This window comes from Neophocaena asiaeorientalis, unplaced genomic scaffold (genome assembly GCF_003031525.2).
Source record: "Neophocaena asiaeorientalis asiaeorientalis breed wild unplaced genomic scaffold, Neophocaena_asiaeorientalis_V1.1 scaffold116, whole genome shotgun sequence".
In the NCBI taxonomy this organism is placed as follows: domain Eukaryota; kingdom Metazoa; phylum Chordata; class Mammalia; order Artiodactyla; family Phocoenidae; genus Neophocaena; species Neophocaena asiaeorientalis.
In genome coordinates this window covers 44184-60828 of record NW_020174561.1, presented here as the reverse complement: position 1 = coordinate 60828, position 16645 = coordinate 44184, and the positions used below count along the sequence as shown (strand labels likewise).

General features: G+C 42.7%; 1 pseudogene; it reads left to right on the top strand.

The window, feature by feature from the left end:
• The first annotated feature begins 14362 nt into the window (after nucleotides 1-14362).
• Nucleotides 14363-16645, top strand: part of LOC112408203 (uncharacterized) — a 37683-nt pseudogene continuing 35400 nt past the window's right edge.

The window sequence follows — 16645 nt, the reverse complement described above, 5'->3', positions numbered from 1 at the left end:
ACGAGCTGCATGCCAAACCTGCTGGGTAGCACGGTTTGGGACCTCAAAATCAGAAGAGCTTGAGCTTCCCTCGAAGGCTAGCCTTAAGTCGAACGCAGGGGATGAAGGCAGAGAAAGGCTGCTGCTAGCGGCTGATCTTCGCTGGGTGGCGCGGCTCCCGAGGACAAAGCCTGGAGTCGTGCGGCTGCGGAGAACAGGGCCTGGCAGGCTGGAGTGGCTGTCGATGGCAGTGCCTGGCCCAGATGCACGGCGGCCGGAAGCAGGGCCTGGCGCAGAAGCACGGCGGCATCGACGAGCAGGGCCTGGTGGGCTGGAGTCGTTGTTGATGGCAGCACCTGACCCAGATGCACGGCGGCCGGAAGCAGGGCCTGGCGCAGAAGCACGGCGGCATCGACGAGCAGGGCCTGGTGGGCTGGAGTGCTTGTTGACGGCAGCGCCTGACCCAGATGCATGGCGGCGGGAAGCAGGGCCTGGCGCAGAAGCACGGTGGCGGCGACGAGCAGGGCCTGGTGGGCTGGAGTCGTTGTTGATGGCAGCACCTGGCCCAGATGCACGGCGGCCGGAAGCAGGGCCTGGCGCTGAAGCACGGCGGCGGCGACGAGCAGGGCCTGGCGGGCTAGAGTGCTTGTTGACGGCAGCGCCTGACCCAGATGCACGGCGGCGGGAAGCAGGGCCTGGCGCAGAAGCACGGCGGCGGCGACGAGCAGGGCCTGGCGGGCTGGAGTGCTTGTTGACGGCAGCGCCTGACCCAGATGCACGGCGGCGGGAAGCAGGGCCTGGCGCGGAAGCACGGCGGCGGCGATGAGCAGGGCCTGGTGCTGATGCTTGGCGCCGGAGAGCAGCGCCCTGCCCGGATAGACGGCAGCAAGCTGCGCCTGGTTCGGGTGCACGGTGGTGGTGGTGAGTAGGGCTCTGCTCAGCTGCACGGCTACGAATAGCAGCGCTGGACCCGGATGCGTGGCTATGGAGAGCAGGGCCTAGCCTGGTTGCCTGACTGCGGAGAACGGGACCCGACAGGGTGGTGCGGCCGCGGCGAGCAAGGCGTTGCACCGATGCACGGCTGCGGAGAGCAGGGCCAGACTGGGTGGCGCGGGGGCGGAGCACTGGACCTGGTCTGACTGCTTGACTGCGGAGAGCAGGGCCTGGTGCTTTAGCCTGGCTTTGGAGGACAGGATCTGGCTGTGATGCGTGGTTCCACAGAGAAACCTGAAAATGGCCACCACTGCTGGGCTCAGACCTTGGAGAAGATGGCGGCGAAGACGCCGACCACGTGGACACCTCATCTCCGGAAAACAGACAGCGCCGTGGACGCTTCAGAGACCCGGAAGCCTCCTCGCGGCTGGGCCGCTTCCTCCCACGTCCATTCCCTGGGCTCGTGGTCTGGGTCGGACGCTGGCCAGCGCCCCAAGCGGCTTGCCAGACGGCGGCCCCACTGAGCACAGGCATTGTCTGGACGCCTTGGCCCGTCCTGGGCACCACACAGCTCAGCTCCACGTGGGGACTCCCGCCGCCATGGAGGTCGGGGCGCCCCCCTTCCTGCACACTGTCCATGGAGGGGGGCCCCGGGTCCTCCCCAGTGAGCGAAATGGTGCCAGCAGCCGCCACCTCGCAGGATGAGGAACCTGCTGTGTCACCGCCTGGGGCGCCGCCACCTGACAGAGATGGGTTGCTCGAGACTGTGGGGACCGAGGCACCGGGATCAGGGTTTTCAGTCCCACGGGTGTCGCCAGGGGCAGAGGCGACCTTGTTCTTCGGCCCTGCGGACATCTCACCCTGCTGTGGCTTCTGCTCCTTCTCACAGCACGACTGGGTGGCCATAAGGCCAGATTCTCACTCAGAAACAGGAGAGCGCGGCGGCCGACGCTACCTCAGAGAAGCCCCGGGCGCCAAGAGGGAGGAGGATGGGCGGGCCCTGTGGAGTCTTCGCTTCTGATTGGTGGGCTGGATGTCACGTGACCTTCGTCTCCCAGGGAGGGGGCCAACTTGGCTCCACCTAGCGCCAAACAGGAGGGTGTGCTCCACATGTCAGGAGTTTGGTGCGCCCCACCCTGCTCAGCGGGCTGGGTCAATGCTGGGAATTCCCCATCCTTACCCTAGGAGTGTGTGCGTCTCGAAAGACGGGTTGAGGGCCACAAGACTGTCTATATAAATGATTCAGGTCACGCCGAATCAGCTTAGCTTATAGCACCACTCTGGTGGCTCAACCCTTAGCCAGGTGTCCCTCCTGGAATATAATCAGGACACTGCACCCGTAACTGTGACCCTGGAGGGGACGGTCCCGGAACTGCTCCAGGCATCTGGATGACCCCACAGGAAGGTTTGCTTGGAGAGAGGCCTGAAAGCGAGCAAACGGATGGGTCCTACAAGGGGGTCTTGGCTCAGGATGTTCAGTATGCTGCCACATATGCGGGACGGGGGGGAAGTTAATTCTTCAGCAAGATGCTTCCCCCTGCCCTGCTCCCTGAACACAGACAGGTTGCCTGAGATTAAGGGTGATGCTGTCCTTAAAGATGCATCATCATTTGTATGAGCTGCATAGTAATCCACTGATGAACGTACATTAATTTATTTGACCTACTCTCTAGTTTCTGTCCGTATAAATATGGTGTGGTGCACAGGCTTGAAGTGCAATATTTGGACACATTTTTAGTCATTATTATAAAAGTCATTATTACTGCATGTTCAGTACCCAAAACAAAAGTAAATGTAGGAAAACTAGAACCTAGATTCCCACAGACCAGCAGGCAAGTACTGGGAATGTTTAACTATTTTTTGGTAGAATGGCTATTCATAAATAATTCAAAGTCCTTTTGTTTTATAAAAATGGAATTATTCATGCATACATATTATTTTGTAACCTGCTTATTGTGTCCAGAAAACACACTTTCCATGTCAATAAATACATTTCCACAAGGCCATTGTGTAACTACAAAATATTCCTTTTATGGAGGAAGCTTACATTTCTTTTTTTAAAAAATAAATGTATTTATTTATTTATTTTTGGCTGAGTTGGGTCTTCGCGCTACTGCAGGCTTTCTCTAGTTGCTGTGAGCGGGGGCTACTCTTCGTTGCGGAGCACAGGCTCTAGTTGTGAGGGCTTCAGTAGCTGTGGCATGTGGGCTCAGTAGTTGTGGCTCATCGGGCTATAGAGCGCAGGCTCAGTAGTTCTGGCACATGGGCTTAGTTGCTCCATGGTATGTGGGATCTTCCTGGAGCAGGGATCAAACCTGTGTTCCCTGCATTGGCAGGCAGATTCTTAGCCACTGCGCCACCAGGGAAGTCCAGGAATCTTACCTTTTCAAACTGCTATATTGATCAACATTTATGTTGTTTCCAACTTTTCACTTTCTATAACACATCAATGTAAGACATATCCTTTTTACTAAAATTTGTTCATATCCTCGAATGTGAACTTGTTGTGGATAAATTCCCAGAAAAGGATATTCTGAATACAGGCCATACACATTTGTAATTCTTTGATAAGAATTTAGGAAAGTGGTTCTTCTGAAAGTTGCTGTTACAGCAATTTTGGTGGAATGGAATGGGATATTTAGTGGAATGAATGAACAAATGGACTGAACCAACACAGAAATAGAATGGAATGGTGTTTGGAGTGTTAAATAATAGAGAGTAGAAAATGGATTTGAAATAGAATGCAGAATATGATGAAATTGACACTGACTGTAGTGGAAATTAGAATAAAATGGAAAAGGAATATGGACTTGAACAGGATATGGAATGGAAAATTGAATGGAATATAATGGGAAAATGGAATGGAATGCAAAATGGCAATATCTAATGGCCTACGGAATAAAAGAAAAATGTTATATGAGAAAAGGAATGAAATGGAGTATAGTGTGAAATAAAATATTAAAGAAAATAGAAGGAAATCAAAATAGGAACGACCATAGTATGGAGTACAATATGCAATGGCCTGAAATAAATGGACCATGAAATATGCACTATAGATTTAAAAGTACCATAAAAGAATGGAATGAAATTTGGAATGAAAAACAGAATCCAAGATTATGAAGGATGGAATAGGAATTGAATGCTAATGGAATATATAAAATCAAATACTGATGAAATGCAGGATGGACTTAAATGAAGAATGAATGAATAGAATGTGTTCTGGTCATCCACCATTCCATAATATAGTGTTGTGGAATAATGTCCATTTCATTATGCTCATGGATTTTGTAGAGCTAGAATTCAGATAGGTTAGAGCAGGAATGGCTTATCTCTGCTCCACGATGTCTGGAGCCTCAGGTGTGAAAACTTGAATGGCTGTGAGGTCATAAGGGAAGGACAACAATCATTTGGCCAGAGTATCTGGGTAGTTGGTGTCACTTCCTGGAATAGGGAACGCTTGAATATTGGGGTCACAGTGGGAACCAGTGATCTGTTCTGACCATATTAGCCACTATGTGCTCTGTAGTTGTCCTAGTGATTTAGGGTTATGAACCCCAACTTATCTCATGGCCATTCTCTTAATTCTATAGGTCAACTTTCACCAGTTTCATAGATCCAGTTTTCCTCTTAAGAGTCATTTCAGTTTATTCTCTGAGATCTTTCCTTTCCTCCTCCTCCTTTCTAGAATCTCTGGGTCTTAGTCATGATCCTTGACTTAGTAATAGCTAAAATGCCCCCATCCCTGCTTTCTTTAAAGGAGCTATCTATATAGATATAGAGATGTATATAGTTTTTCCCCACTTATTGATTTGCTCTTCTCTAAGATCTCAAACTTTATGCTAAGGAAGTCCCTCTGTTTAACTCTATTGGTGTGTCTTCAGTGCCCTCTCCTTTTTCTTTCCCTGTGCTCCTGTTTAAGAGATAGTGTTTATGTATGTTTGTGCTCATAGAAAAAGAATCTGGAAGGGTGAGTTTTGTTCTCTCGTACTTTATCTTCTGAATGTTTTCAATGAGCATACATTACTCTTGTACTCAGAAAAAATAGAGCTATTTGCATTTTTAAAACAATTTATCATGTTTGTTTAGATTTTAAGCTGTTGTAAAAACAAAAAAAGAGGCTATCTTATATACTACTGGATGGGGTTATAAATTCATAGCATCTTGCCAATGAAATGTCCATTTGACACTACAATTTCTCTTCTAGGCATTAACTCTAAAGAAATACTCATATATACTCACAATGTTATGTGCTCAAAGGTGATTATTATAGTGTCATTTATTTTAAATAACCTGAAATCCTATTTCCAATAGGATACTGGATGTCCATAAAATAAACCTATGCAGCATTTATAGGATTTTTAAAAAAAATTTTAATGCTGTGGGCTATGATATTTACACAAAAAACACATGATGCATTCTATCTACTGATCTATGTTTACATCTGTATATTTATTTTTACATCTACCTAGCTTTCTACATATATTAGAATTTCATTCACTATAGTGCAACAGGGAGGGGGGCATTTTGCCCCCCAGGTGTGGAGATTTGGAAATGTCTGGAGACCAGCACAATTGGGGAGGGAGAAGTGCTACTGGCATCTAGTATGCAGAGGCTAGGGATGCTCTCAGTCCCTTCAATGTACAGGAGAGCCTCTGACAACATAGAATTGTCTGACCCAAAATGCCAACAGTGTCCAGTTTGACAAACCCTGCAGTAGAGCATTTACATTATTCAAAAAAGTTTAAGACAAAATTTACGTCATGATCAATCCTACCAGTGATTGATCACTATTGCTAAGTTTGATATGTGTATGTATTAAATTTTCTATGATAATTTTGTGCTTTAATAAATAGCAAAAGGATATTTTTTGAAATGAACTAATTTTTTTTATTTTAAAAATTCTTCTTCAACAAGTTACAAATGTTTTTCACATATGAAACATACGAGTCATTGCTTAAGAAATTATATAACTTAAGAATTATAATTTCAACTCATTTACATGGAGGAATATTCCACAAAAAATCCATCATCATATATTTACTGATTCTCAACCTTCTAATCAAAGTATTAATATGTAAATATTTATATATTTGGTTAAAATAAGGAAAAATTGTGGCATCATAATCATAATGCAATGTATTTGATATATAAAGGGCAGTGTGTTTGACTAACCAGCTCATAGTAACCTCATTACTACTCCAGTGACTGGTTTGTGAATGTATATTTCCCAGTTGTGGTTAATGAGATATAAATGTAAGTAGCTTTGGGGTCTTTGGGGAATGGTTTCTCAGCTTTTAAAAAATAGAAGAGATATAACAGATTGTTTACATAAAATAACTTAAAGAATGTATATATCAAATATTAGAATTAATAAATGAATTTAGCATGATTGCTGGATATAAGGTCAATATTACAAAATTTAGTTGTATTTCTATATTTTAGCTTCAAAAATTATAAAGAAAAAAATTTTAATGCCATTCACTATAAATCAGAAAACATCAAATACCTAGGAACAAATCTAATAAAAGATATTCACAAGACCTCTGCCCAGAAATCTATATAACATTTCTGAGAGATATTAAAGAAGACCTAGATAAATTGGAGATATATCATGTTCATTGATTAGAAGACAACATTATGAAAATTAAATCAAAGAGAGATTTCTCATCAAAATGATTTATGGATTCAATCTAACTTCAGTTGAAATCCCAGCTGATTTTTTGTAAATGGAAATTAGCCAACTGATTCTAAAATATATGTGAATATCAAAGATCCAAGAACAGCCAAAGCCATCCAGAAGAAGAAATTTGAAGGAATTTCAAAGCTACATTGCAAGGGCAACTATAAAGCCATAATCATTAATATAGTGTGATTTAAAAAAATGGTCATGAAGGACCTAGGGGCAAGATGGCAATAAAGACGCAGACCTACTAGAGAATGGACTTGAGGACACGGGGAGGGGGAAGGGTAAGCTGGGACAAAGTAAGAGAGTGGCATAGACATATATACACTACCAAATGTAAAATAGATAGCTAGTGGGAAGCAGCTGCATATCACAGGGAGATCAGCTCAGTGCTTTGTGACCACCTAGAGGGGTGGGATAGGGAGGGTGGGAGGGAGGGAGATGCAAGAGGGAAGAGATATGGGGATATATGTATATGTATAACTGATTCACTTTGTTATAAAGCAGAAACTAACACACCATTGTAAAGCAATTATACTCCAATAAAGATGTTAAACAAAACAAAAGATAGTGTGATTTGTGTAAAAGAATAGACAAATAGACCAATGGAACAAAGAAAAGAGTCCACAAACAGACACACACATGTATGGCTACACACACACACACACACACACACACACACACACACACACACATATTTTCACCTGATTTACAACAAAGGTACCAATGCAGTGCTTGGGAGGAAGGACAGTCCTTTAAATAAGTGGTACTAGACTAATTGTATATCCATCCTTATGGAAAAAATAACTTTGGCTCCTAACTTACATCATACACAAAAATTAATTCCAGAAAATAAAGCTGGAAAATAATGTATAAGCATATTATCAACTGTACTTCAATAAAAGAAAGAAAGAAATGTATACATGTATAATGTATAAACATATCTTCATGACCTTGGAGTAGATGATGATATCTGAAACAGGACAGAAAAAGCACTGACAATAAAGGAAAACGTTGAAAAAATATATATCCACACACACATCCAAAAAATATCTTATGTACAGAATAAAATCAAGAAGAAAAAAAGCCAATGCAATTGAACATTGGCGCAATATTTCAACAGGAACGTCACAATATGGGACATCCAACTGACCAATAAACAAAAAATTGCCCAAACTCAGTCATTAGGGATATGCAAATTTAAATTACAATGAGATATTAGTAAACATCTACCAGAATAGCCAAAATGACAACCAGTATCAAGAGGTGGAGAAAATAAAGAAGTGGAACTCTAACTGCTGGTGGGAGTATAAATTGGTACTACCACCTGGAAAACTGTTTGGCAGTATCAAAGCTGAATTTATGCCTTTTCTATAACCCAGCAACTCCATCTGTATTAGCTTTCTATTCCTGCATAACAAATTACCACAAACTTAGTGGCTTAAAACAATGTCCATTTATTTGCTCTCAGTTTTGTAGGTTCAGAAGTCCATGCATGGCATGGCCGGGTTCTCTGCTCAGTTGTCGCACAGGGTGATGTCAGCCTGAGAAATCAGTCGGCCAGTGCTATGGACTGAATGTTTGTGTCTCTCCTAAAATCCACATGTTAAAACCCTAATCCCCAATGTGGAGGTGGAGCCTTTGGAAGGTAATTAGGTTTGGATGGGTCATGGCAGTGGAGCCCCATGATGGGACTGGTGCCCTTATACGGGGATGAAAAGAACAGAGCTCTCTCTGTGTGTGAAGATACAGTAAGGTGGCCATCTGCAAACCAGGAAGCAGGCCTTCACCAGACACCAAACCTTTGGCTCCTTGATATGGGACTTCCCAGCCTCTAGAACTGTGAGAAATAAATTTTTGTTGTTTAAGCTACTCAGTCTATAGTAATTTGTTACAGCAGCCCAAACTAATTAAGACAGCCAGGCTGTGTTTCTTTCTGAGTGCTCTTCAGAAGAATCCACTTCCAAGCTCATTCAAGTTATTGGCAGAATTTAGTTCCACTTTTAGCTCCTAGAGATTTCTAACAGTTTCTTGTAACATCAATCTCTCCATATAATTCTCTCACACTTGAATCTCTTAGAAAGCGCACAGGCCAGTTTAAAGTCTCACCTGGTTGGGTCTGACTTACTCAGGATACCTCCTTATTTGAAAGTCCTGATTTGGGACCTCAATATATCTGCAAAATCTTTTCTCATATAACGTAACATAATCACAGAAGCAATATGGCATCATAATACCAGGCTCTTCTCACACTTAACGAGAGGAGTTTATACTAGGTCAAGGGTCATTAGGAGTCATCTTAGAATTCTTCCCTCTGGCGCCAGGCAATCCAGTCCGTCCCACATAGAATAGTCATTCACCTCATCTCACAGTTTCCAAATTTCTCATGGTATTACAGCATCAGCTCAATTCCAAAAGCTCATCTAAATCTCATCAGCTCAAAGTCCAAAATCTTATCATCTCAATCATCTAAATCAAGTATGCTTGAGGTTCCTTGGTATATAATCCACGCAGTACAACTCCTAGGGCACAATCCCTCTCCAACTGTGTACTGGTGAAACTAAAGTGACAAACTATCTTCCCCTACACACAATAGTGGGACTGGCATAGGATAACAGCTATAAACATTATGGTTTAATATGGGGGGACATAGAAGGCAGAAAGCAGTCAGAATTCCAAAGTAGTCTGGAAATTCAGCTGATTTCTACTAACAGTCTGTCCAAGGCAATTAAGGAAGACAATTTAGTCTTTATCTAGTATTTTGACATCAAAATTCTTTCAGTCTTCAGCCAATACTCAGTTCCAAAGCCAAACCCACATTTTTAGGGGTTTGCAATGGTGGCACCCCACATCCAGGTGTCAAAACCTATATTAGTTGTCTATTGATATGGAACAAATGACCACACTCAGCAACTTAAAACAGCCCTCATTTATTAGCTCACAGTTGTGCAGGTCAGAAGTCTGTGCTCAGTGTGACCAGCTTCCCTGCTAGGGTCTAACAGGATGAGATGATGGTGGACTTGCTGTGTTCCTTTCCGGAGTCTCTGGGGAAGAGTCCCTTCTAAACTCTCCCATCTTGTTAGTTGAATTCAGTTCCCAGTTGCTGGAGGAATGAGGCCCCCATTTCATTGCTGTCTGTCAGCCTGGAGCAGCACTCATCTCCTAGAGGCTGCCTGCACTTCCTCACCCTGTGGCCCCCTCCAAATACTCTCTCATGCTTCAGATCTTTCAGCAAGGGCCAAGGCCCTTGTAAGTGCTCGCTGAATTAGGTTTGGCCCACCCCAAAAATCTCCCTGTCCTAAGATCGACTATCTGTAACCTGAATTACACCTGCAAAATCCTCCCCCCGCCATACAATTTAACACAATCATGGGAGTGATATCTTATTGATTATTTATTATATCCACAGGTTCCATCCACATTCAATGGGAGGAGATTATACAAAGCTAAGCATCATTGGGTATCATCATAGAATTCTGCCTACTGCACAAAGTATATATCAAACAGAAATGCATAAATATGTTCTCCAAAAGGCATGAACAAGATGTTCTTGGTAACATTATTAGAAATAGTCACAAACTGGAAACAGTGTGAATGTTTATCAACAGTTGAGTGAATAAATACAAGTGTGGTATCCATATAATGGAATACTACACAGCCATGAAATAATCAAATATCCCTACCTGCAACAAATATGGACAGATCCAAACATCAGTGTATTGAGCAAAGGAAACCAGCATAAAAATGTACATGAGTGATAATTCTGTTTGTATAAAGTTTAAAAAACAAGCAAAATGAATATATAGTGACATAGGTCAGAAGAGTGGTTAACTTTCAGGTGTAATGACTACATAAGGTCATAATATAGGTTTCTGGGCACCAGTAATGTTCTATGTCTTAGGCTTCGTGGTTTTACATGCATGTGTTCACTTTGTAAAATGTCATCAAGTTGTTGCCTCTTATGATTTATGAACTGTTCTCTTTGTATGTTCTACTTCAATGAAAAAAGAAAGCTAACATAAAAGAAAAAACTTTATAAAAGGCAAGAAGAGTTGACAGAAATATACTTCAGAATCACACCCCTTATAGGCAATTTTAAAATGGAAAAATGGAAATGCTTTTAACCCTTCCAGACTTCAGACTATATTATAAAGCTATAGTAATCAAAATAGCGTGGTATTGGCACAAAAACAGACATAAAGATCAATGTAACAGAATAGAGAACCCAGAAATAAACCCACACACCCTACAGTAAATTAATCTATGACAAAGAAGACAAGAATATACAATGGAGAAAAGACAGTCTCTTCAACAAGTGGTGATGGAAAAGCTGGACAGCTACATATAAATCAATAAATTAAAATACTCATACCATATACAAAAATGAACTCAAAATGGTTTAAAAGCCTAAATATAAGACATGACACCATAAAATTCCTAGAACAGAACATAGGCCAAACATTCTCAGCCATAAATCATAGCAATATTTTCTTAGGTCAGTCTCCCAAGGCAAAAGAAATAACAGCAGAAAATAAAGAAATGAGACCTAATCAAACTTAAAAGCTTTTGCACAGCAATGGAAACCATCAACAAAACAAAATGATAACCTATGGAATGGGAGAAAATACTTGCAAGTGATGTTACCAACAAGAGGTTAATATCCAAAATATACGAACAGCTCATACAACTCAATATTGAAAAAAACAAGCAACCCAATCAATCAAAAAATGAGCAGAAGACCTAAACAGACATTTCTCCAAAGACATATGGATAGCTAACAAGTACATGAAAAGATGCTCAACATAACTAATTATTAGAGAAATGCAAATCAAAACCACAATGAGGTATCACCTCACACCGTTCAGAATGGCTATCATCAAAACGTCTACAAATAGGGCTTCCCTGGTGGCGCAGTGGTTGAGAGTCTGCCTGCCGATGCAGGGGACGCGGGTTCGTGCCCTGGTTCGGGAAGATCCCACATGCCACGGAGCGGCTGGGCCCGTGAGCCATGGCCGCTGAGCCTGCGCGTCCGGAGCCTGTGCTCCACAACGGGAGAGGCCGCAACAGGCCCGCATACCGCAAAAAAAAAAAAAAAGTCTACAAGTAATAAATGCTGGAGAGGGTGTGGAGAAAAGGGAACCCTTATACACTGTTGGTGGGAATGTAAATTATTGCAGTCACTATGGAAAATAGTATGGAGGTTCCTTGAAAAACTAAAAATAGAGCTACCATATGATCCATCAATCCCATTCCTGGGTAAATATCTGGAAAAAAAAAACCCAGAAAACTCTAATTCAAACGATACACGCACCTCAATGTTCACAGCAGCACTATTTACAATAGCCAAGACAGAGAAACAACCTAAGTATCCATCAACAGACTACTGGCTTAGGAAGATGTGGTATACATATATACAATGGACTATTACTCCAGCCATAAAAAATGAAATATTGCCATTTGCAGCAACACAGATAGACCTAGAGAATATTATACTTAGTGGAGTAAGCCAAACAGAGAATGACAAATAATATATGATATGACTCATATGTGGAATCTAAAAAAATAATACAAATGAATCTATATACAAAACAGAAGCAGACTCACAGACATAGAAAATTATGGTTACCAAAGGGGAAAAGGAGGGGGGAAGGGATAAATTAGGAGTATGGGATTAACAGATACAAACTACTGGGACTTCCCTGGTGGCACAGTGGATAATACTCCACGCTCTGAATACAGGTGGCCCGGGTTCAATCCCTGGTTAGGGAACTAGATCCCACATGCACGCCACTACTAAGAGTTTGTGTGCCACAACTAAGGAGCCTGCCTGCTGCAACTAAGGAGCCTGACAGCCACAACTAAGGAGCCCTGGTCCCAATAGTTTAGGATTTTAACATAACTCTGTCAGCAGAGTAAACAAGAACTAAGAAAAACCGCAAACTTTGTCATTTGATTGAATTTATTGAATTCTTTGTTCAGTGCTTCAGATGAACATATGATCTTTCTCCTTTGACTTATTGATATAGTAGATTATTAAAATTTTCAAATATTTCCTAATACTACACCATGCTTTTATGACTAGGAAACTACCAGATTGTGGTAGATTTTTATAAACTGTCAAATTTTATTCACTCAAGCTTTATTGGTAAAAAAATGTAATTTATGTTCGTAAGTGAGATAGAGCCATATTTTTCTCTGTGTGGGTGGTATACCATCTCTTCCAGGTTTTAGAATCAGGGTTTAGACTCCCTTCATAATTTTGGAAGATTTCTATCTTTTCTTCTAGCTTCTAGATCACTTTTTAAAATTGTTTTAGGAATTTGTGATTCATTAAAAGAATGGGATGATTGTATTCAATTTTCCTTGTGCATTCAGCAGTAATTTTGGTTCCCAATCCTAGTGGAAGAATAACACCATTTTCTGATAAAGGTGTGGCTATTCAAAAGTGCATTCTAGGAAAGGGAGAGAGATACACTGTAAATAACATAGATGCTGATTACAGAGGGACTTGGGTGACTGTCCTAGTTCCACCACTTAGTGTATGACTTTCCCCAAATTAATCTTAATCTTTCAACCCTGAGTTTCTTCATCTGGGATATGGGAATATAGTCCCCTCTCTTGCAGTGTTTACCCCAAATTTAGCAAAGGGCAATTTTCACGTTATTACTCAAGTCAATTAATGTGCAAGCCTGCTGGGATCAAGAGTAAAACATGTGGTAATTTACAAAGTAACAATTAACATCAACAAGTAGGAGGTAATAACTGTTTTAGGAAATTGTATGTATTTCTGAGATTTTTTAAATCTTCTTGAAGCTATGCTTATTATTTCTATGTATTTTCCACATACAGATTATTTCTACATAAAATGCCTCATCTATTCTTTAATTTTCTGAAAATAGCACACATGCACGCTCTTAAAAGTTAAATAGTAACACTAGCCTTTAATGAAATCAGAAATCATTTGATTCTAAATTCTCTTACACACACATAACCTACCCACTCCTGCTGCTCCGGCCCCCTGAGACAACTTTCATCTTTTCTGTTTCTCTGAAATTTACCATGATATTTCTAAATTATAGCCTTATAATGATTGTAGCATATTGCAAAAATGACCACAGGTGAGGACTTCTGGTTCTAGCTCCCTCGTGTAAAGAGGTTGGAAATCCTCACCCAATTTCTTATAAGAAGAAGCTGGACAAACTGAATCAACATAAAAAAAATCATTGGCGAGCCGAGGTTGCAGAGCAAACCACCACCGCGAAAGACAGATTCAGAGTCACGATGGAGATCTGCTTACCTGGAGATGTCTCTAGAGCCATAAACATACAACATTTAAATGGTAAATTTGCTGAATTGCTTAAAGCTGAGCATGGAATAGTACGAGAGTAAGGGGGCCTCCACGTGTCTGTGAGCTTTACCTTCAGGAAAATTTCCCCTCGTCCAGGCAGTGTGAGGCGATGCTGTAAATCCCCGGGTCAGAGATGGACGCGTGGAAACTCTGCACCCTGCACCTGCTGCAGAAGCTGTGCAGCGCCGGGTGGGTGTGGGATAGGTAAATAATGATGTTCTCAGCGCCCAGGAGGAGCATGAAGCGTGAGAGCGGGAGGAGGGAGTGTCTGTGCTGCTTCTTCCTGCACAACCTGCAGCTGCAAACCAGAGCTCACAGGTTTGCAGGGGCGAGGCTCAAATTTAACCGGGAAGCAGTGACAGCCCGCGGTGTAGTTCACCAGGCCTGGGGACTCGAAGTGAGCAAACTTGACCGTATGCATGCAGCCGAGACCTCACAGTTTCCCCAAGGTCTCCCAGCGCTCTGGCTGCGCGCTCAGGTTTATCTCCTTTGAGAACACGGCGAGTGCCAGGGCGGCACATGTGGCTATGGATCTTTTGGAGTCCGCTTCACTAGCCTGCCGACTTTTGTCAGTAATGTTCTTTGCCGCCGCCGGGCTCCTGACCTTAGACAAGACGGTGGCTGCACGCGCCCGGCACCAAGACCAAAGTGGCTGCGCTGGTGGGGGCAGTGAGGGTGAGGGTGGGGTTGGGGGGCGGGGATCAAGGGGATCAGGGATCCTTGGCTGCTCTTGGCTGTGCGATTGAGCCGCAGTTCTCTTCCTTACCTTGCCTATGGCATCCTCAGCCATAAAAGCAAATCTGGCTAGGTCGTCACCCTGCAGTACAGGGTGGGGGGTGTGCTCAGGTTCTAAGAACTTACCAGGTCGCCCCTTTGTCTGCACTACCAAGATTGACCACTTATTGGAAATGAGGCCAAGAGGCTCTTCACCCTGAACCTAAAACAACTTTACTGCTGTAACATTTTGGCCTGTATATTTTGCTGTATATTGTAGCCCTTTCTCCAAAGAGATTTTTTAGATCATCCATACACACCTGGAGATTGCCTGTATCCATGTTCATTCTGTTACATATCTGCCCTGCGACCATGGAAATGGTCCTGAAATTCTTGGCTCCCAGTTATCTCATATGAGAAAAGGGGAATAATATGCTATATTCTGAAGTGGTGGGTAGTAAAGTCAAAAATGTATTTGAAGTACTATTTAATACAGCAGAAGTGAATTGGATTTATTATGACTATATTATTTCTAAATTCATTTTCCAATAATTTCCTAAGTTTTAAAACTTTTGTTGGATTTATTTTAGTTTCCTGCAATGCCAAGATTCAGGAAGTGTTCTGAATGCTGGATGCATAAAAGCCAACATAACTTGATCCTTTTTCTCCAGTCTAGTGTGGTAGGCAGACACACAGACAAATTACAAGAAAAGGCTTTACATGAGAATTATCAGTCTTTTAGGGGTATTGTGAGACTGCACAAGAGAGACACAAAGAAAAAGGTTGAAGACTGGAATGGACTGGAGATGGGTCGCCAAAAAGGAAACAGGATTCCCAAGAGGAGCCATGAACTTGGGAGCAAAACGGAAGCAACTGTTGCTCCAACACCCACTACTATCATTGAGGTCAGTAGCCATCAGGTGTTCTCCAGACAGGCGGGGCAGGCAAAACTACTATACTACTTTCAAGGGCTTTACAGAGTAGCACCTGAACTCTACTCACTTTTATCAGACTAATTTCTCTCCAGATGAGTGTCTTAGTTATCATGTCCTTGATAACTTCATAACATTCACTGAGGACTGAGTTGGGCCTGATGGTCAAGAAAGGCTGTGGGATTCTAACATAGTTTCCTATTGCTGTTGTAACAAATTGCCACAATCTTAGTGTCTTAAAATAACCCAAATTTATTATTTCACACTTATGGATCCACAGGGCTGAGTTCCTTTTGATGCTCTAGGGGAGAATCTGTTTCTTGCCTTTTGCAACTTCTAAAGACTGCCTACCTCTATAGTCTCTCTCTCTCTCTCTCCCCCTCCCCCTCTCGCTCTCCCTCTCCCTCCCCCTCCCCTTTCATTGTCCCATTTTCTCTTCACTGACCCTTCTTTCCCCTTCTTATAAGGACCCTTGTGATTATACTGTGCCCACCTGGCTAACCCAGTATAATCTTCTCATGTCAAGATCATTAACTTAATCACATCTGCAAAGACCCTTTTGCCATACAAGGTAACATCCACAGGTCTGGAATTAGGATGTGGATACTTGGGGGAGGGGTATTTTTCAGTTTACCAGAATTTCCTTTCCCAGAGGCTAGGGAACCCCAGGCATTTTCACTCTCATATTTGCAAAAGGTACTCCAATTGTCTCAGTCAGACTGAGATCCGACTTCTGCCTGCCAAGCCTTCCCACAGCTGAACGCTGGCCCACGGGGACAGATGTGGCTTATGGGAATAGGGGAGGTTTACCCTGGTGTGACAAATAAGCTGGACAGTCTAGGTTGTACCTGAAAGTGGTGGGCTACTCTCATCCATATATTTACAAATCCTGCCCCACCAAGAGGCAGAATACAAAGGAGAAATATCCCAGGAAGACTGTCCCTCATGTGTGGGGAGTCCTGCTAGCTCCGTTTTAGGGTGCCCCCTTCGCTTTATACCTCTTATTCATTTCAAGTCTAAGCTTAGACCTCATTTTCTCTAGGAAAACTTCCATGG